The sequence below is a fragment of the Podarcis bocagei genome, assembly GCF_964188305.1.
Source record: "Podarcis bocagei genome assembly, chromosome: 11".
NCBI classification, from domain to species: domain Eukaryota; kingdom Metazoa; phylum Chordata; class Lepidosauria; order Squamata; family Lacertidae; genus Podarcis; species Podarcis bocagei.
In genome coordinates, this window is record NC_138136.1 from 14,226,577 (window position 1) to 14,246,894 (window position 20,318).

Sequence of the window (20,318 nt, forward strand, 5' to 3'; positions counted from 1 at the left end):
CCAAGTCTCATATTTTTAGTGACCTAATATTGCTACTACAGTTGGGTGATCGTGTATACATTTCTGCTCCTACTTGTTATCAATTAATCAAAGTTTTAAAGGAAGTACAAAGTATAAAAAAAATATAAAATCAAAGCCTCAGAAGAACAAATGTGTCAAGTTAGGAGCCAACAATCAGAGTGAGTCTAAGACGTATTACATTCAGACATATTGCCACTTGTTTAGTAATGAATTTATTAGAACCCTTCTACTCAACAGGGTCTCATCTCCAAGGATCAAACAATAAACTGCCTCTTAAGGGGATAAATTGTGCCCTCTGACCCCTCTATAGAATCTACAACAGAAAAACACATGAGAGACTGCTTCAAGCTCTGAATGAATGAAAGAACACCATCTGTCCTTGGAAGGAACTTTCGCAAATCTGTCGTCCATGATCTTGGAGGATAAAATGTTAAAATGTGCCAGCCAAACTACTCTTCTGCACTTGGCTATTGTTAAAAAATATAGATATGGTGTACATTTGTTTGAAGTAGATTAAGTATGGCACAGTGAGGGTGGTGTACGTGGCCCAGGGGTCAGCAAACTTTTTTCAGCAGGGGGCCAGTCCACTGTCCCTCAGATCTTGTGGAGGGCCGGACTATATTTTTTTTTGGGGGGGGGGCGGGAATGAACAAATTCCTATGCCCCACAAATAACCCAGAGATGCATTTTAAATAAAAGCACACATTCTACGCATGTAAAAACACCACACAGGCCCCACAAATAACCCAGAGATGCATTTTAAATAAAAGGGCACATTCTACTCATGTAAAAACATGCTGATTCCCGGACCATCCGCAGATTGGATTTAGAAGGTGATTGGGCCGGATCCGGCCCCCGGGCCTTAGTTTGCCTACCCATGATTGTTGCCCCTTAAGCTGATGCATCAACCTTTGCACATTTGTTATATTTTATTCTGCGTAACAATAGATTTGGTTTGCACTAGGTCCAAGGACAACAGAAAACCAACATTTATTAACATTTGTTTGTTTGTTTTCCGCCCTTCACCCTAAGGTCCCAGGGTGGGTTACAACATTAAAGCACAATATTAAAAACAGTTTAAAACAAGTTAAAATCAGAAAAGCAAGGCGGGTCCTAAAAATGTGCACCTCAAGGGTCAAAAGCCAAAGTTAATAATAATATAATAATAATTTATTATTTATACCCTGCCCATCTGGCTGAGTTTCCCCAGCCACTCTGGGAGGCTTTCAATCAAGTGTTTACAGAAGCTGTAAAATGAAGGCGCCAGACACACCTCTATAGAGAGTCCCACAGCTTAGGGGGCACCACATAGAATGCCCTTCTCCTAGGCCATCCCCGCCAAGCCTCTGAGGATGGCGGAACTATCATGAAGGCCCTCTCTGCCTTCTTAGCACCCAAGTGTGTGTAGCAAAGAAGGCAGTCTTTCAGATACTTGGAGCCTGAGTCATTTAGGGCTTTAAAGATTAATGTGAACACATCAAATTGGACTTGGGGGGGGGGGGAACTGGCAACCCGTGCTGCTGAAATCTTTCCCCACAACTCTGTTCTCTATGTGGATACAAAAGACTCAAGCAACAATGCCAGAGACAGAGCAGCAGATTCAGAGACCATAATGAATGGAGGATATTTATGCTAAGCTACTGAATGCATTCAGTCCACTTTGAAATTAAGAGCAGCGCTAGCAACAAATGTAGGTATAACTATTATAGCTCAAAGAAGAGCAAAAGAAAATTGAAGTCCAAGGAACCAGACGGAGGCTCCATATAAAACCTGGTTCACAACTTTTGCCGTGCATACCCTAGGGCCGCTAGAGCAATTGCACCTCCTTTTGCGCAGAAAAAAATTGAAGCAATGCTCTAGTGCACCACTATAGCCTTTCCTAGCTTGCCTGGAACAATGCATTTGGTAGAGTCATGAAATCAGATCCCAAAGTACTTGGAAGAATCAACTTGTTCTGAATTATGGCCAGTCGTGGCCCAAGAATATTTGGCCCCCATTTCAGAAAACCTTTGTTTCCTTATACTTAATAGTTAGGCATTCTTTCCTACAGTAGTCTGCAAATCCAGTAAGCAATCATCAAGAGGTTGTGGCTGCTTGTTTATTACAACAATAAATATTTATTAGCTGCTGATTCAGTACTAGCGTTATCTATTCAACTGCTAAAATGATGTTGTCACTTTCTGGAAAAAGTTCATAATACTTTTTCAAGTACAGTGGTACCTCTGGTTAAGAACTTAATTCGTTCCTGAAGTCTGTTCTTAACCTGAAACTGTTCTTAACCTGAGGTACCACTTTAGCTAATGGGGCCTCCCCCTGCCACCGCACAATTTCTGTTCTCATCCTGAAAAAAGTTCTTAACCCGAGGAACTATTTCTGGGTTAGCGGAGTCTGTAACCTGAAGCGTCTGTAACCCAAGGTACCACTGTATGGCAATTCACACTGTTGTACTTTCTGTTTTTAGTGAGTAAAAAGACTCACATAGTATAGCAGCCTCGCAGGGAGAAGCTAACAAGATATGCCAGAAGAAACAGTGCAGTCCAGAAGGAAGTTAAGGAAGGCGAACCTAAACATGGTATTAATTGTGTTAATGAAATTCATGTGCATGCTTTTTGTTATGTAAATAGCAGCTCTGTGGACCCTTGGCACTGTAGAAGGTTTGAGTTAGCCTGCTGGCTCTCTCCCTTCCATGGTCCTGAAAAAAAATCACCTCTCTGAAGCTATTGTTTGCATTTCAAAGGAAGCTCCCATTGGTGCCAAAGGAGGCTTCTCTTCTAGAGCAAACAATAGCTTTCCTGAGGTGATTAATGTTAAATCCGTTGCAGTGAGAGGCAGAGTTAAACTGCATCTCTTAAGACCCACCCTGTCCCAAGACTGCTCAGGCTTTTCCAGCTCTGCTACATACACTACAAAAAGCATGGGCATTCATCATCATTATCATCATCAATACCTGCTTTTGGATCATTCCTACTATTTATACAATTGTGCAGTTCTTGATGAATTAATAAGTTGGACCCCACCAAAAAATGTGGAGCATGTATATGCAAAGTTGTGTGTGCATATCAGGAATGAGAGTGGGTCAGTCGGGAGAGCATGAGACCCTTCATCTCAGAGTCGTGGGTTTGAGTTCCACATTGGGCAAAATATACCTGTATTGTAGCGAGTTGGACTAGATGATCCTCATGGTCTCTTCCAACTATGATTCTATAGCATCTTCAATGCTTTCCCTTCTTAGGTGAGAATGTACAGTTCTAGGAAATTTATTTGCTTGTGGAGGGATACCAGAGAGGCCTTGAAAGCAGAGAGCCACATCTCCAAAGTATCACCTCCTCGGTGTTTTCTCTCTCCTTCTCCACACGTGCAAGTACAAGCATGTGCAGATTATTTTGGATATGGTTTTACCCCTTTGGTGTGTTTTTTAAAAAATGTACTTCTGAAAAGTTCTGAGTTCTTCTGAACTTGCCAACAGCACCGCCACCACCCCATTTGTGTGATGTCCTTTTGTCTACATAAGTATCAGCACTCGAGACTGAACATCAGAAATAAAGGGAATGACAGCTGTTTTTTCTCCGTTTTGATTACACTTCCCGGCTTTCAGACTACAGTTAAAGCAACTCAGTATTTCTATGGATTACATTCCCATCTTCTCAAATGGGAAATCCTTTTAGCTCCGGGAGAAAACATTATTACAAAAGAGGGCCTCGTAAGGAAAAAAAAACACAACGTTTTGAAAGCATTATTAAAAAGAGGACATTTCAAAAACATTTATGCAAACATGCAGAGGCCTGGTACAATGGATTTTATAAGTCTTTGTCCTCCTTTTAAACCATTAGAAACTTTGTGGAAGTACAGAATACACAATTATGCTGGGCCCTCAGGCAATACTGCACCACTACAAATCCAATTCTGGCCTATTGATTTCAGTCAAAAAATGGAATACAATCAAAGGCAACGTAGAAGGCTCCTACAGAGTGCAAGATTTTCTGCTTTTGACTTGTAGTGACCCTTTTACTTCAGTTTAAGTCACATATTTCATTCTAGCAATACATAACAATTTATGTGATTATCTGTAATTAGCAATGATTCATAGTATTTTTCCTGCAAGTATATGACTTCTGAGTCCAGTAGAGGATTCCATTGTAAACGGAGCAGGATATTTCAATTTTAAGGTCACAATGCACAATCCATTCTTTGTCCCCCATAGAAGTCTAATTATCTACAACAGGTCAGAGATGGTGTAGTCCATAATCTAATAAACATTTTCTGCAGAATTCATTACCAGTATATAAAAACAAAATAAAAACTGAGAATCAAACTAAAAGCCAGTTCCCTTGTATAAAATATGTTAATCATTAAGTCAAATAACCTAGTTTCCCCCCAGTGTTTGATGCTGAAGTTTAGCAAATCCAAACCACTGTTTAAGTATTAGATTTAAAAAGCAGTCTGTGGTTTGCAGATGGAACAGCAATGGCAGAAACTGCACAGACAACTCAGAAGACACACACTCTTTGTAGGCTGCTGCGGTTTATGGTTTCTAGCTATATAATATTCCTGAATGCATATTGCTAACTTGTACAATTACGTATTAGCAATATGCATCTACTTCAAACAAAGCCTGAATGCTAAAGTGAAGCTCCACTTCAGTTTGGTATTTGGACCTCCTCCAAAGCGAACTGAGTTGTCCCTGAAGCAAGGGAAGGATACTTTGGAGCTTTCTAAGAGCAGCAACTGCTCTGAAGTCCTGCATCAAGGCTTTATAAGCTGTCTTGATTTATGCATTTTTCAATGGGGGCTGGCGCCCACTGGGTCTGGTCGGGCAGAAGATAGAAAGGCCAACACTAGATTGCACCAGACCCAATGACTCATTCTAGTCATTGTCCCCATTCTCCTCCCTGTTGAGTTCTACAAGGGCACCACTGAGACCAAGGAGGTGTAAGTTGACTTTCTGGACTAAATAGAAGCAGCAGCTCTTCTTTGCAGACACAGATAGTCTGGCCCATAGTTACCCTGCATAGGAGCCAACTCCTAGGGGCTCAAATAAAATATTTGAGGAGGCTGGCTCCCCACAAAGTTGGTGGCCATTGCCATTCAAATGGTGTGTGTGCACTGCATCATGCGATCAATTATGTGGTATGGGGCTTACCTGGGCACCCACAATATCTTATTCGACTTGGCACTCCTGTTACCCAGACTCTGGTAACCTCTAAGGAGGACTACTGCAAAGTGTTGTACACTGGACTGCCTTTCAAGACTGTTCAGAAACTGCATCCGGTACAACACAGACACGTAACTCAGACTGGTCGTTGTGAATACCTCTTGTCAGTGCTTAACAGTTCCAATAGCTCCTGATCCATTTCTAAGCAAAATTCAATGAGCTCTATTGTGGGGCTGTCCTTTAGACTGGCCAGGAAGCTGCAGCAAGTGCAAAATTTTCAACTTGCTCACTGGAGCAGCTGATCGCCACCATGTTACACCACTGCTGAAAGAACTGTACTGGCTACCAATTACCCAGCTGTATGCTTAACATAAATGCAAGGGTTTGGGGCTTAGCTTTAAAGCCCTACATAGCTTATGTAAGATCTGGGTGCTTGAAGGATTTTCTGTGTCTATGACTTCTGTGTCTGTGTCTTTAGATGACACCCCCCCCCTTCAATCTGAGGAGGATGGGAGGCAGCTGAACAGATGACATTCACCAATGGATTCCCCCCCCCCCCCGAAGGCTTGCCTGGCAACTCATTTTACTAGCTTTTCAATTCCAGGCAGACCTTCTCCTTTCGCAGGCTTTTTATACATCTACTGAGTTTTAAGACAAATAATATTTTGAATATTATTTTAGTGTTGTTTTTGCTTTTGTATTGTAAACTTCTCTAGATAATGTTAACTGAATGGCAATATATAGACTCCATTCTGGTGGCTCCATCTCAGCCACCAAAGGCCAAAGGGTTTCAGATTACACAGAGACATCCATTGTTCACTAATTTGGGCAGCTGTGTACTGCATGCACTTGCCTGTTGAAGGGCTGTGTGTGCACACGTGCACACACTCTCTCTCTCACACACATGCAAGTCAGTGCATCAGGCTGTTAACCAGAAGGTTGGTGGTTCAAGCCTGCCCACCCAGGGACAGCTGTGGGCAGAATTCATGCATTGCAGAGAGTTGAACTAGATCAGAGGTTCCCAACATATTTGGCCTACCCTACCGCCCCCTTTTCAGAAAAAAAAATATATATATTACCCAGCGCCCCCCTGGAAATTTACCTTCTTTAAATTACCACTAAGACTTTAACTCTATGTTACAACAGTAGGTGTTATTACACAACAGATGAAACATGTGCAATACTTCTTCAAAACTGATTAAGTGGACTAGATTAAAAACCCATGGGGAGAGGGGACTGGAGTGACTTCAATACAGTGGTACCTCGGGTTAAGTACTTAATTCGTTCTGGAGGTCCGTTCTTAACCTGAAATTGTTCTTAACCTGAAGCACCACTTTAGCTAATAGGGCCTCCTGCTGCCGCTGTGCCGCCAGAGCACAATTTCTGTTCTTATCCTGAAGCAAAGTTCTTAACCTGAAGCACTATTTCTGGGTTAGCGGAGTCTGTAACCTGAAGCGTATGTAACCTGAAGGGTATGTAACTCAAGGTACCACTGTAATAACAGCAGGGGACTAAAAGAAACTAGAACCATGCTAAAAGTTGTTAGAACACTGTCAATGATATCAAACTTTCTTTGGGAAGCTCACCCAGGACTACAAACCAAAACTGTTTAACATATAGCATGGCTTCTATAACAAGATTTATCTTAGCTCAGAATTAATTTTCTTGCATACAGACACATGTTCACACACAGAGGAGCAGCCAGTTCACAAATGAGGAACCAAACATCCTGCCTTCTCTTTCTTCCATTGTTAGCACATAAAAAAATTAAATTAAGATTTTAGCCCTTATGGTGTAATCAAGGAGATTAAGTACAGCTTCCTCCCAGCTGATTTTATTAACATTAAAGTTTTATGATAAATTATGAACATCCCTAGAGCTAAACATCCAATTAAAATAGCATAAGCATGGCAGGATGTCTATTACAATGTTTTTCTTAGAAGAAATTTTAATTATATTGCCATTATACTTTTCCAGTGCCATAGTTATGTTTTGTTAGGGGATGAGATGAAAATACAGCATTAATTAGCATAAATGTATTCTTAAAACCTTATAGAGAATCAGTCTTAACCAAAAAAAAAAGTAAAATCCAAGCTGGAATTACATGCTTCACAGAGACTGAAAATACCACATTTACAATTCCTCTTCCATCTTAATAGAGAATTAACAGGATGTTATGGATTGTCGCACTGTAAGGGTTATGAATTAGTTGCTACCGCTAATGAACAAAAGAAAACCCACAGACAATAATACATGATATATTAAGAACAGCTCATACGCACCCCGCACCTCTTCTGTTTTACAGCTCAGCATATGCCAAAATTATAGGAGTGTTGCTATAACCCAGTGTTTCCCAACCTTTTTTGGGCAAAGGCACACTTGTTTCATGAAAAAAATCTCGAGGCACACCACCATTAGAAAATGTTTAAAAAATTAACTCTGCGCCTATATTGACTATATATAAAGTAATTCTCTTTAATAGGAATCAAATAAACACAAAGAAAGTAAATCCTATGAGAAAATCCTATGAGAGAAGAGAGCAAATGTTATTAGAAGCTGGGGAAATATCCATGTAAACGTAACGGATTCAAATACTTAAAAGGAGGTGCTGAGCCCTTGACATATGCCTGTAAAAAGGTTGTTGTTGGCGTTGTTAATTGAATTAGTATTCTGCCTTTCAACCCAAACATCTCCAGGGCAGTAATGTAGCTGGCATGAGTCTGATTTAAATTGTGCTTATACTGTGAATCTAAATTCAATTTCATTTATAATGAATTGATTTATTATTTATTAAAGTATTTAGGCTGCCTTTCGGGATAAAGAAATCCCCACAGAGTGGTTTGCAATGCAATGCATTGCAATAAATAAAATAATAAAATAAAATAAAATAAAATAAAATAAAATCTATTTAAAGCTCCACAAAGGTTATGTGGGACACTGTTCAAACTCTTTGTGATTAGGATTTCAATAATTTCCTGATAGTCCAGTTCTCTGTATTTCCCAGGTGATCCTTTTTTCACCTGGCCTTGGCTTTCCTTGTGCTGACTATCCATTTTCTTTCATAGTATGGGAAGAGACTGTCCGCCCAAACAAGCCCAACTGCTGCCTGCTTTACAGAACCTCCTGGATGACTATGGATTTGTGTCCCTGCCCATTTCCATGAAAGATTTATTCATGCATTTTGCACAATGCCACAATCCCACATGCAACTTTAAAAAAGGATAATAAAGGATGATCTGCATGACTGCCTTGGCAAGCGCAATACCTGCCAGGCTCAACGGCCGGTCTCGCGCTGCCGCTTCCCGCGCTCTCAAGGCCCCGGGAGGAGGAAGGCGTGAAGGGAATCCCGAAGGCACGAAAACCTCGCTCATGCGCAGGCCTTCCGCCTGCGACAGCCCAGTAGGCCGGCCGAAGCGAGCGGCGATGGGATGTGGGAGGGAGCTCGCTCGCCACCCCGCGTGTGCCTATGTGGGGCACGTTACAGCCCCGTGACATCAGCGCCACGCAGGCAGCCAGGCAGGCAGACGGCGAGAGCCCCGCGCTGGGCGGCCTCTCCTCGCCGCCGCCGCCCCGCCTCTCACCGCCCGACTCACCGGCCTCCCTCCCACGGAACACCAGGCAACGTCTCGCGGCACACTAGTGTGCCGCGGAACACCGGTTGGGAAACACTGCTATAACCTACCCTTGACACAAAGCTGACCTTAATGCAAGGCTGATCCTACTGTGGATGCCACTATCCTGAAAGTGATCTCTCCAACGTCAACTATCATCAGCATATGAGTGACAACCAGTTCCAAATCTTCTGATGACTTCATCCACTGGCTTCAAATAAATATGCTGAAAACTTAGCGGGGTAGAATGGATCCCCAAGGGCGTCCCCTAACATAAATGCCATGGGAGAAAAGTAAAGCCCATTAATACTACTTTGTAGAATTGGCTTTCCTGGTAGGAATGGAACGAATGAAAAATGGTGATTCCAATCTCCATCCCAGAGAGCCTATCCAGAACGGTATCATGGCTGATGGTATTAAATACCACCAATAAATCCAACAGAATCAATTCAGCTGCATTCACCCAACTTCTCTGGGTAGAGGTCATCAATTACAGCAACCAAGGTAGATTCAGTTCCCAATATGAGTGAGATTTCAAACTGCAACAAATATAGGTATTAGTTTCATCTGGAGTTAGTCAGCAACCACACAATTCAACACCTTGCACAAGAGACATCTGTGATTGTTTAATTAGGATTAGAACAACTACCAACCAATCTATAGCCTTTTAATCTCTCTCTGTGTTATTGTTTTTGTTTATAGCTATGGTATGTATTTTGGTTTTGGTTTTTTGCTTAGATCATAATATGTTTGTGGGAGGTACTATTGTAGAACTGAAAGATGGGGTGTAAATGTTCTAACAAACTGATCTTTTATTTTTCCTCTTGGGGTTACATTTTCATTTATGTCAATGTCACTCCAGTTTGAATGGAATAGTCTTAATACATTTTGTGACTCATGAGATGATATTAGAAGCAATGTAATCCCTAGGCTGATGGTCTAATACAGTAACAAATGTGATCACAACTCCTTGATATGTCATAAAACCAGCAATCTTGTGCTTGAGACATTTCCAGTTAAAAAGAACTATTGCTCTACTGTATGGTACAAATATCTAACTACATTTAGCTGCACTAGAGATGCTCAATAGAATCCCAGCGATATTAAGTCAGCGCTATCACTGAAATCTTATTAGAGGAATACAAGTTGTTTATTAGTCACAGTTCCACATCTGTCATCTTCTACCTCATATTTCAGTGAATGATACTTGTAAATTTGTTGTGGGAAGCAGATAGGATATATCAAACTTTTCCAGTTTCTTCTTTGTGTGCATTACATAGATGTTGCTTAATCAACAAGGTCACTGTATTACTGCATAGAACATCTGGTTAATTCTGGGAATCAAGTTTTATTTCCTCCGACAAATCCACAACCCACATCTGTCAATTTCAAACCATATGGTTAATTAAAACCACCCCAACTGTGACCTTCTAAAAATCCATAGTGTGCATAATAATGAAATCAGTTGAAAAACATTATTTCCTATCCTATCATTTATTTCCTAGATTCTTTTATTCAATATTGACTGGCTCTGAACACTACAAGTAACAAGTAGTAGTAGTGGTAATAATAATAATAATAATAATAATAATAATAATAATAATAATAATAATAATAATATCCCGCCCATTTGGCTGGGTTTCCCCAGCCACAGTCAAGTGGTGTATAAATTTTATTAAATAAATAAATAAACATCTTTCAAAAGTTTTCACCATTAGTATTCTTTGAAAATTCCTTCCTTGGAAGGTTCACTGTTTCTACCAGGACTCAGTAACATCAGAAACTGAAAATTGTAATTTCCAGAAAAACTGCCAGTAGATTATGGGATAAATACTTTCTGATTCCAAATAAGTAATTTATAATGTAGTAAGTATGTCTGTCTGTCTGTCTGTCTGTCTGTCTATCTATCTATCTATCTATCTATCTATCTATCTATCTATCTCTAATCTATCAGCTGTGGGATGAGTTTAAAAACACACCCAAATCCTCTGTATTATCCCATCTTTTATAGCAAACTCAAGACTTATGCACCATTTCATTAAAAAGCAAATTAGTATTCTTTGAAAATTCCTTCCTTAGAAGGTTCACTTTTCTACCAGGACTAAGTAACATTAGAAACTGAAAATTGTAATTTCCAGAAAAACTGCCAGAAGATTACATTATAAATATTTTCTGATTCCAAGTAATTTTTATATACGTAGTAAGTATTTCTATTCTATCTATCAATCTATGGGATGAGTTAAGAAACATGCCCAAATCCTCTGTATTATTCCCATCTTTTATAGCAAATTCAAGACTTGTGCCACCAGGACTGAAGCCAGAACGGGGTCATGAGAAACAAGAGGAAAGTATCAGCATGCTTGAGAAAACTCTGAGGTTTACAGAAGTACAAAGAATATTTAAAAAACAGTGGAGCAATGCAAAACAAAAACCAGTCCAACAAGGGCTTAAGCCCTGGGACTGGAAAAGACGGGTGCAATGGGAAGAGTCATGGGGGGGGGGTCTTTGAATGTCCTGCAAGGAAGGAATGGCAAACTGGAACCCTGAACAGGAGCAGTTCTTTTTAGGAGGAAGGATACACTCCTTTTGCTGCAAGAGTTACTTGTAGAAAATAATTTTCTCTAGAAATAAAAGACACAATATTCTGGATAGTTTGATGCCAACTTTCAAGTTTACTCATAAATAAGTTTCACTTTGTTCAGTGGATCTTCAGTGTTTGGAGGACTGCTGCTTGAGTGCAGAATTCTCTTCAAAATAAAGCCGTTTCTTCAAAGCAGAAGGAAGGGTGCTGAATAATCTGCAAAATAGGCTGAACACAATATAACATTGCCACTCCAAGGTAAATAATTAATTGCAACCCCTTTCTTTAATATAAGCTACACAAGCATAAAATTGAAAGATTGTCACGAAACTGCTTATAGAAGAGAAGTGGAGGAGTAGGACCAGTGCCAACTGCATAAATTGTGCCTGGCCCTGGCAGCAAACCATTACCAGTTATGGTCCAAGCTTACTATGATACTGCACCAATATTATCTTTTTTTCAAAATAAATATTTTTTGATCCAATAAAACTGATTTATGTAAGATCAGGCTTTATCTAGGTTAACAAACAGATGGAAGTGTCTTTCTGTCTTTTCTTTCTAATCTACCTGTGATTCATTCTGTGGTTTGGGACAGGTTCTTTTCATTTCCAAAGTTTTAAGACAGCTTTTGCCACACCAATATATGTATTTCCATAAAAGTACAATAGTGTAGCGGTCGCTACATTGTTGTTGGGGTTTTTTGGGTCAGGACAAAAATGTGGAGGAAGTATGCATTTTAGCCAGTAAGGCAGACATTTATGGGGGGAGAGAGACTTTCTGATGGTCATGAGGCAATGGCTTTTCCACTCGCCTTGCCCCAACTCCAACCATGGGAGCCTTTCCCAGAGCATGAATTTGAAGACTGCAGAATCATCTGGGAATAGAAGAGTTCAGGGATATTTTTTTTAAAAAATAATTTTATAAGTTGTGTGTCCTTGTTTCTCAATTTGATCGTTTTACATGGTTTTGTACGTTTTATGGTATTTTATGCATTGTGATTTGTTATTTTTAGATCATAGATTAGTAATTCTTTATTGTAACTGATAAGTGTAAACTGCTTAATTATTATTTGCTGATGTTTAATTTTACTGTTTACTATTAGATTCCAATGGCAGGTAGATAGCCATGTTGGTCTGCCGTAGTCGAAACAAAATAATTTTTTTTAAAAAAAAATCCTTCCAGTAGCACCTTAGAGACCAACTAAGTTTGTTATTGGTATGAGCTTTCGTGTGCATGCACACTTCTTCAGATACTAATGGATTATTGAATATTGCTTTATTTGATTTAAGTTGTTTGAAACTTTTCAATGAGTCTTGTGACACCTTAAAAACTAACAACCTTTTTGTGGGATACATTTTTATAGGCTAAAATCTACTTCAATGTTTCTTCTTAATCAGACTTCAAGATGAAACCAGAATTCTGGCATGGGAAATCCTTCATTTAGGACCCTCAGGATGGAGTTTGATTTGACAAATTATATAACAGGTTTTATCACAAGCAGAAATTGCTTTGTTATTAATATAATAGTGAAAACCTGTGACTTGACAAGAAAATGCAGAACTAAATATGTATGACTTGTCAAGAAATCTGTTCCATTGGGGTAAAACACTGGAGACAGGTTGGGTCATTAAAACACAGACTAATTGGGGATTATATGCAGCTCCTATAATTTAGTATATTTTTTTATAATTGCCTTTCACTGCAAAATTGCCTCCAGGCCGTTCTCTATTTCAATCGTGCTCAACAGCGACATAGATAGAAAAAACAACTATGTTTTAATGGTCATTTCCCCATGGAAGATGATTGTGGTTAAGTGTTTATGTACAAATATTCTGATGTACACTGGTTACAGCAGTTAGAATGCTAATTGGGATTATAGACCAAGTACAGAAATACAATTTAACTGAGTGAAAAGGAGCTCCTGGATTAATAATGGAAATGTTATGTAAGGAAGCTTTTGCTGCTGGGAAAGTGTCTTGTTCAACATATACAGATACACTTGCAACAGCAAATATCTAAATACCTATAATAAATAAACAAATAAAAAGGCACAGTAGGATGTTCAAAAACTGCTTTTAAAATATTGGTCTCTAGATCTTCTCCATAATTTATGTAGTCTATATTCATCACCCGTATTCTATCCATGCATCTTAAACCCTGAATTACCCCCTTGGCCCCTATTTAAAATTAAGAAACAAAACCACACACATTTTATTATTACTCATGGCTAGGAATTCCAATAACTTCATTTTCTCTGGAAGTGATGCCCTGAAAGTGATGCTGTCTCTTGGAAGGTCTATGCATGAAGAACTGACTGCCCATAAATATAGCATAACGAGACAGAGAAAATGAAAATGAAATAGCTTTCACTATTCCTAGTAAAGCAGACACAATCTCCTAGGTAAAAGAAAGCAGGATATGATCAAGGAAGTTTTGTTATCAACTCAATTAAGTACAATCTTGGCATGTGAACAGGCTTCCATTCATGTCTCATACACACTAAAGGTGGTTATTCAGATGAACCCTCCATTCACATGGACTCCTACATTACCACATGCTCCTTGAGATATCATGGAACAGGTTGGTCTATACATAGTGAGCCTTTTTCCTAAGGTATGCTGGACCCAGGTTGTTAGGTCACATAGTACTGTAGTCACAGAACAACTGCTTCGAAATTTGCTGATTATGGCTTTGTCAATTCACTGTGTAAATAGCTTTGCATTTTTTTGTAAGCATTTATTTGCTGCAGAAAGTGGCACCTATGAAGGCACTTTTTCGGACACCAATCCAGAATATATTGCTCTGAGAAAAGACACACATGCACACTCACACACATACCCAACAGTGCGGCTCTTACACAGCTGATGGGTGGAGAAAGTTCTTCCATGCATGTCAGCTGACATGCGGAGAAGCAATTTCTGCTGCTGTGCTACCCCGCACACCAGCTAGTTAGGTGCCTGAAGAGGAGGACACCCTCTTTGGGCTCTGGGAAGGGTCTCCTTGCAAGCCAGAAGGACTCTCCAGGGTGCTCCGCATTTCTGGGATTCACTTCTAGAGTCCTGGCACCATGTGTGTGTGTGGTTGTGTACAAACAGAGCAGGCATAAACGGGGAGCTGCTTGTAATTCATATAATTGCAAGTCTAATTCAAGAACTGCATTCTTAAGAACCTACACCTATAACAACAAAATACATTATCCATTCCAATGACATACACACACATACATTCAGCTGGAGGAAAACACAGTCCCTTAGCTTTGGTGCTAGAATAAGAAAATTAGTTGCCTTGCTGGGTCAGCATCACACAATCACTGGGGTGCTGGGGGGGATCTAAAATGTGGTGAAGGACCCAGGGCTATGCTGACGTTTTCAAAGGTTCAGGGGCCCTTGCTCAGGCAGTGCAGTGAAAGCAGTCATTTTCTCTTGTATTTGCTTCAAGCTTTGGTCAACTCAGGATTCGCCCATTAAACTTAAAATGAAATAAAAAAACAAGTAAACCTTTCTTCCACAATGGAAAAATGTGTGCAACTTTTAAAAATTATTAAAACAAATTAAATAAACACATTTCCCAGTGATTCCTGGAATTATATTCCCTGTATAACAAGTCACCTCAGAAGATGTATCAAAATTGGACTATACACTGGTTAATTTCTGGATATGACACACACTTTACTTTTTGCTGTAAAGGTAATTATGACAGAGTGAAAGAGAGACTTGGCTATAAACTGGAGCAGTCTCAGAAGAAAGCTCTCAAGTCTTCACACCGAACAAAGATCCTTATATCTGAATGAAACCCAGTAGGGCAAGCAGCCAAAAGAGCAAACATTATACTCTGCTTTTACAGTAAATTACATAATTTCACAGTTGCATATTCATCTGAATATATTACATCATAGTGCTGAATAGGTGCTTACAAATCCTAGCCTGTGATGGTATCAATAAGTCTTTACCTGGTTGAATGTCGCAGTTCATAATTTAATGTACAAATAGAAGTATGAAAGATTCATTTTCCCAAAACACATTAGGCAAGCACAACAGAAAGGTTTAAAAAGGATTGGGATGCTAACTTAATATCTAGCTGGTGTGCTAATAAAAATGTTTGCTCTATGCTGCTATTGAAGGTGGAAGCCACAAGGTAAATGAAGTGTATTTAAAATTAAATTGAAAAGCTGGTCTATTTGATAGAAAAACAGAAGCAGATATTAAATTTACAGGCAACAACGTTTTACAACTTTTTGGGGTTTTATACACTACTGGTGTGAGGGTTTGTTCATGTCTTATAGTACATGGCATGATGAAGCCCGTGGTCTCTTTCTCTGTGAGAAACAATTCATTAAAGAGGCATTTCCCCTTGGAAGGAGGTGCAGGGTACAAATGAAATAAATAGTAATAACAACAACAAACATAATCATAGAAGAATAAAAAGATGAAGACAAAGAAAAAAGCATCTGTCCATTATGTATAGCCCAGTGTGAACTGCAAAAACCCTGTAAGATTGCTGTGATTGTTTCATTTTGTTTGTTATAATGTCATGTATTTTGTGTTTTTCTACTGTAAACCACCCTGTGCTCCTCAAACGGAGGGCAGTATATAAATTTAATAATGATAAGGATAATTAAAAGCAAAAAGCCAGTCCTACAGATGTACGGTGGGTCACACCTCAGATAAAGCCTTCTAAAACAGAAATATCTTTAGCTGGGGCCTAGCCGTCATTATTCGGAGCACCTATAATTTTGCCTACTAATGGCCGCTTACCATCCTCCTGTTGAGTGGTGGTTGAGGCCAATCGCGGCACCTCCACTCTCACCTGCACACACCATGCCATTTTGCTGTTTTTCCCATCACCCTCAACCACCACAGAGGCTCACAAGTTCCCGCCAAACTCGTCCATTCAAATGGGCCAATTTGTGGCAGCCCAGGGGGGCGGGGCATGGTGAGTGGACCTGAGGCAGGGAGGCTTCCCTAGGGTCCATTCACCATCTGTTTAGCTCAGCCAACTACTCAGCCAGGATCCAATTGGGGTGCAGTAAAGTGGTGACTCACCCACCCCTTGTTGTCTGTGGCGGTGATAACAGGGTACCCTGTTAGAGGGGTCAGGAGGGAAGTCTCTGTCCAAAGAACCAGTTGCGTAGGGCTAGCAGGCCACAGAGTTTCCTTCGGTGTTTGGGGGCAATCCGTGAAAACCTGTGTTTTGCGATGGATTTACCCCCTGAATGTCATGCCTCAGTCCCCTCACAGGGGAGCTGAGAAGGATACACGCCCAATGCCTATGCCAAGGCTTCCTACACCAGAAATCAATGAAGTTGTGGCCATTCTAAATCCCAGACAGTTGTCGTGTCCATTGATTTCCCACTCAGTAGTTAGGTGTGCCGGGTGGGAGTTCTGCGGTTTGGCACGCAATTGATTCCAGAGAGCAACACTAGTGAACTGATTTTTAGTACAAACCAAGAGCACATCTAGGGCGTCTGGTACTCTCAAAAGTGCCACATCTGAGGAGTGCCATTGGCAGGCAGGAATACATGAGGTGAGGTGGTTCCTTAGGTAACCTGGTCCCAAGTTGTTCAGGGCTCCAAATGCTAATAGCAAAACCTTCAAGAGCACCCAGTAGCATAAGGAGAGGCACAGTACTCTCCCTCAGGAGAGGTGTTATAGGGTGCCTGACAGGATGACCCAGTCAACAACCTGGATATTATACTGCGTTCTGTCCCAGTTACAGCTTCCATGTTAAGCCCAAGGGAAGCCTATATTTGAACCCCATTACTATTGTATTTACTTGAATCTAATGCTCACCTTTTTTGGCCAAATTACATTGCAGAAAATAAGGTGTGCATTACATTCAATGGTGCATTTACATTCACCAGCAAATGCTTTTTTTGGTTTCAAGGTTCTGAAAACTGAGGTGCGCAATTAGATTTGATGGCACATTAGACTTGAGTAAATACAATATCTTCCACATCAGGTAATTTCCTTAATTCAAATTATGATAGGGTTGCTATATTGCCAAAAGTGAAACCCTGCTGGAAATTTCACTGATTTGCTGAAAATCTGCCTGGACACCATTTTCCTGCCTAAGTCCCAGATGTGTCTGGGAGAACCCGGACATATGGCAGCCCTAAATTATGATTAAGCCATGACTTAACATTTAGGACTTCAAGAACCCACAAACTGATAGTTGAAATATATTTAATTTTGATTATTGCTAAATACTGAAATATCAGAAAGTATGAAGCCATGTAACAAAACCATCAACCCTCTTGCAAGCTTTTGCTGCCAGGTTTCTACATATAATGAGGAGGTAATTTCAATTAAGCATTCATATACTGGTGCTATTTACCCATCATAGAGCAAGATTACCTTTTCTCTGCTCCTGAGGTTGCATTGCCATTATAGTGTCATTTGTTATATTTTTTCAGGTTTATGAAAGGGAGACATGACATTTCGTTGGCAAGTAGCAACAGGAACATTTTTATTGAATAGTTGGTCACCACCATGTGGCTTGAGAGCATACTTGTGTGTGGATTTGAGAAATGCAAGTTTACATTCCTGCTCAGTTGTGAAGTTCACTGGCTAATCCTAAGAAAGTTATTGTTTTGAATGCACTATTCTTATGGCATCATCACTGGGTGAGGCCCACAGATGGCCATCATTGCCTATAAACACCTGTGTACCAGATCTCCTGCTCAGCCTTCCCAAACTAGAACTAGAACTCATCACATCAGCTCCAGCCAGCATGGCCAATGGTCAGGGCTCATGGGGCTTATATTCAAACAACATATTGAAGAAACCATGATGGGGACAGCTGTTTACCTACCTGGGAGGAAAACTCAGCACAAATGATATTCCATCATATCCTCTATCCACCAGTCCAATTGCAATTCTAGCATCCATGGAACTATGCTAAGACAGCAATAATTGTGCCACTCGGTTGTTCAGGAAAGAAAGCCAAGTCAATATTCAGTCTCCTTGACTTTCCCCTCTGTTTGGTGTAATTACTGTTATTCTGACAGGTCTCTATGTGCACAGCCTCAGCTGCTGCAAGTGCACACGGTTGGATTGGGGCCATCATAAAATATCACACCACACACTGACTGATAATTATGACTGAAAAGCTATCCTCTAAACAGCCATCTTACACAATTGCCTTGAAGTCATAAATAATGGTGGGAGGAGGAAGAACTGCTGAAATAAAACTGGAAGTGTATACCCTTCCTTTTGAAAATGAAGGAAAACATCAAAACTGTTGTAAAAGCTCTAATTGCAGGAGTAGAGGCAAACAAGATCTGGAACAATCAGTGCTCTTCACTTCATTTTGTGACTCGAAACACCAATCAAAGGCTTTTACAGTTGAAAGCTTTTATAGACAGACTGCGGTGCACATCAGTTTTAATAAGCATACTTTTATACACTTCATTTTTTTCATGTTACAAAGCCATAAAGTGTGAGCATAATTATCAATAGCTATTCCTAGCAAAGCACACTATCCAGCAAATGTGTTTCTTTAAAAGAGAGAGAGAAGAAAAGAAAAAGAAGAGCAGGAACTATTATTTATGATCATAAAGCTCAATGTTAAAAAGAAAAAAGATGAATGAATTACAGAAGGAAATGGTTCAAAATTACTCCTAGTCCATCCCCCTAAAACAGAAGTGGGAGACCTTTTTCAGCCCAAACACTGCACTTTGGGAGGCTACGTGCCAATGGGGGGGGGGAGCAGAGACAAAAGTGGGTGGCGTAATTGCATACCTTTCCACATTTCTCCAATGAAAATAGGGACAGCTGATTCCGTACCCGCCAACATTTCTCTGATGAAAATAGGGAAAGTAGAACATTTCAGGATCAAATCAGAAAATGTGGGTGCATCTGTCAATCCAGGATTGCCCCTTTGAAAATAGGGACATTTGCAAAGTTATGCGACTGCTACCTTTGTACAACAAGCTATGTCCATTTTTTCAGTCACTTGCCTTTTTGTTCATTAATAGAAAGGGCCCCTTCACATGGCTGGGGGCTGCTGACTGTATGAATCTGTACCATTTCTATCAAGACCAGGAGTATGTGATGAAGGCCTCAAAGAGAACAAGCAGTAAACAGCAGAGTCTGCTGTAGCTTTGTAATAAATTGTTGCAGTACTGGAATAACTCTGAGCCGTCCCTGTGTCTCAGAGCATTTTGTCTGAATCCTCAGAGCATCATCTTGAGAGTAGGCAGTGCACATTAAGCTGCACTACATAGATAACCGGAACCTCAGTCAATCAATTGCTGTGCTAAAACAAGCCCTATTCAGTTCAGCAGCTGGCAAACTAGAGATAATTAGGTCATTCTAATGGCAGCTAGACTTTCTAAAATATTTTTTTGCCTGTCTTTCTGGGCCAATGAGAGCCTCATGCAGCTGTATGAATGAGTTTTGTCAGTTCAGCCAAATTCCTATTTCTGAAACATTTGGCGAACTTGACAGCTCAGTGGTATTTTGGGATATGTTTATTCATACGTCTAAACACCAGTCTATAAACAGCTTAAAAGCTGAATGAGTTAAAACCAGAGTACATATGCCCTAACCAAAGTCCAAATTTAATTACATTGATTTCAGAGACTGTGAACTTGTCATAAAAGCTTAGTTACCCCCATCTGTATAGAAGACACTTAAGCATTCACAGAGCAGAACGGTACTACTTTAGAATGCAATCTTGTCTTCAATGTGGAATTTACATACATTTTAAGTTTTCAGGTTATTAGTCTTATATTACAATGCAAAGAGAAATCTAAGCAATGACAAGATGGGAACCTGCCTTTTGAGACCTAGACTTCAGTGGGACTTAGAAAATTAGACTTGATTTTTTAAAATGAAAAATGATGAGGAGAAATGGTCTGAAGTTTACCAACATTTATGCAAGCCCCAGCAAACTGTCCTACAATGGTAACTCCAGAATATCTGGTGCTTCTGCATTCACCCATTTCTTTTCC

The 20,318-nt window shown here is 40.0% G+C and overlaps 1 protein-coding gene across 1 annotated transcript in view; it reads right to left on the reverse strand.

The window, feature by feature from the left end:
• Positions 1–20,318, reverse strand: part of CHSY3 (chondroitin sulfate synthase 3) — a 112,537-nt gene that overhangs the window by 5,001 nt on the left and 87,218 nt on the right. The window lies entirely within an intron of this gene.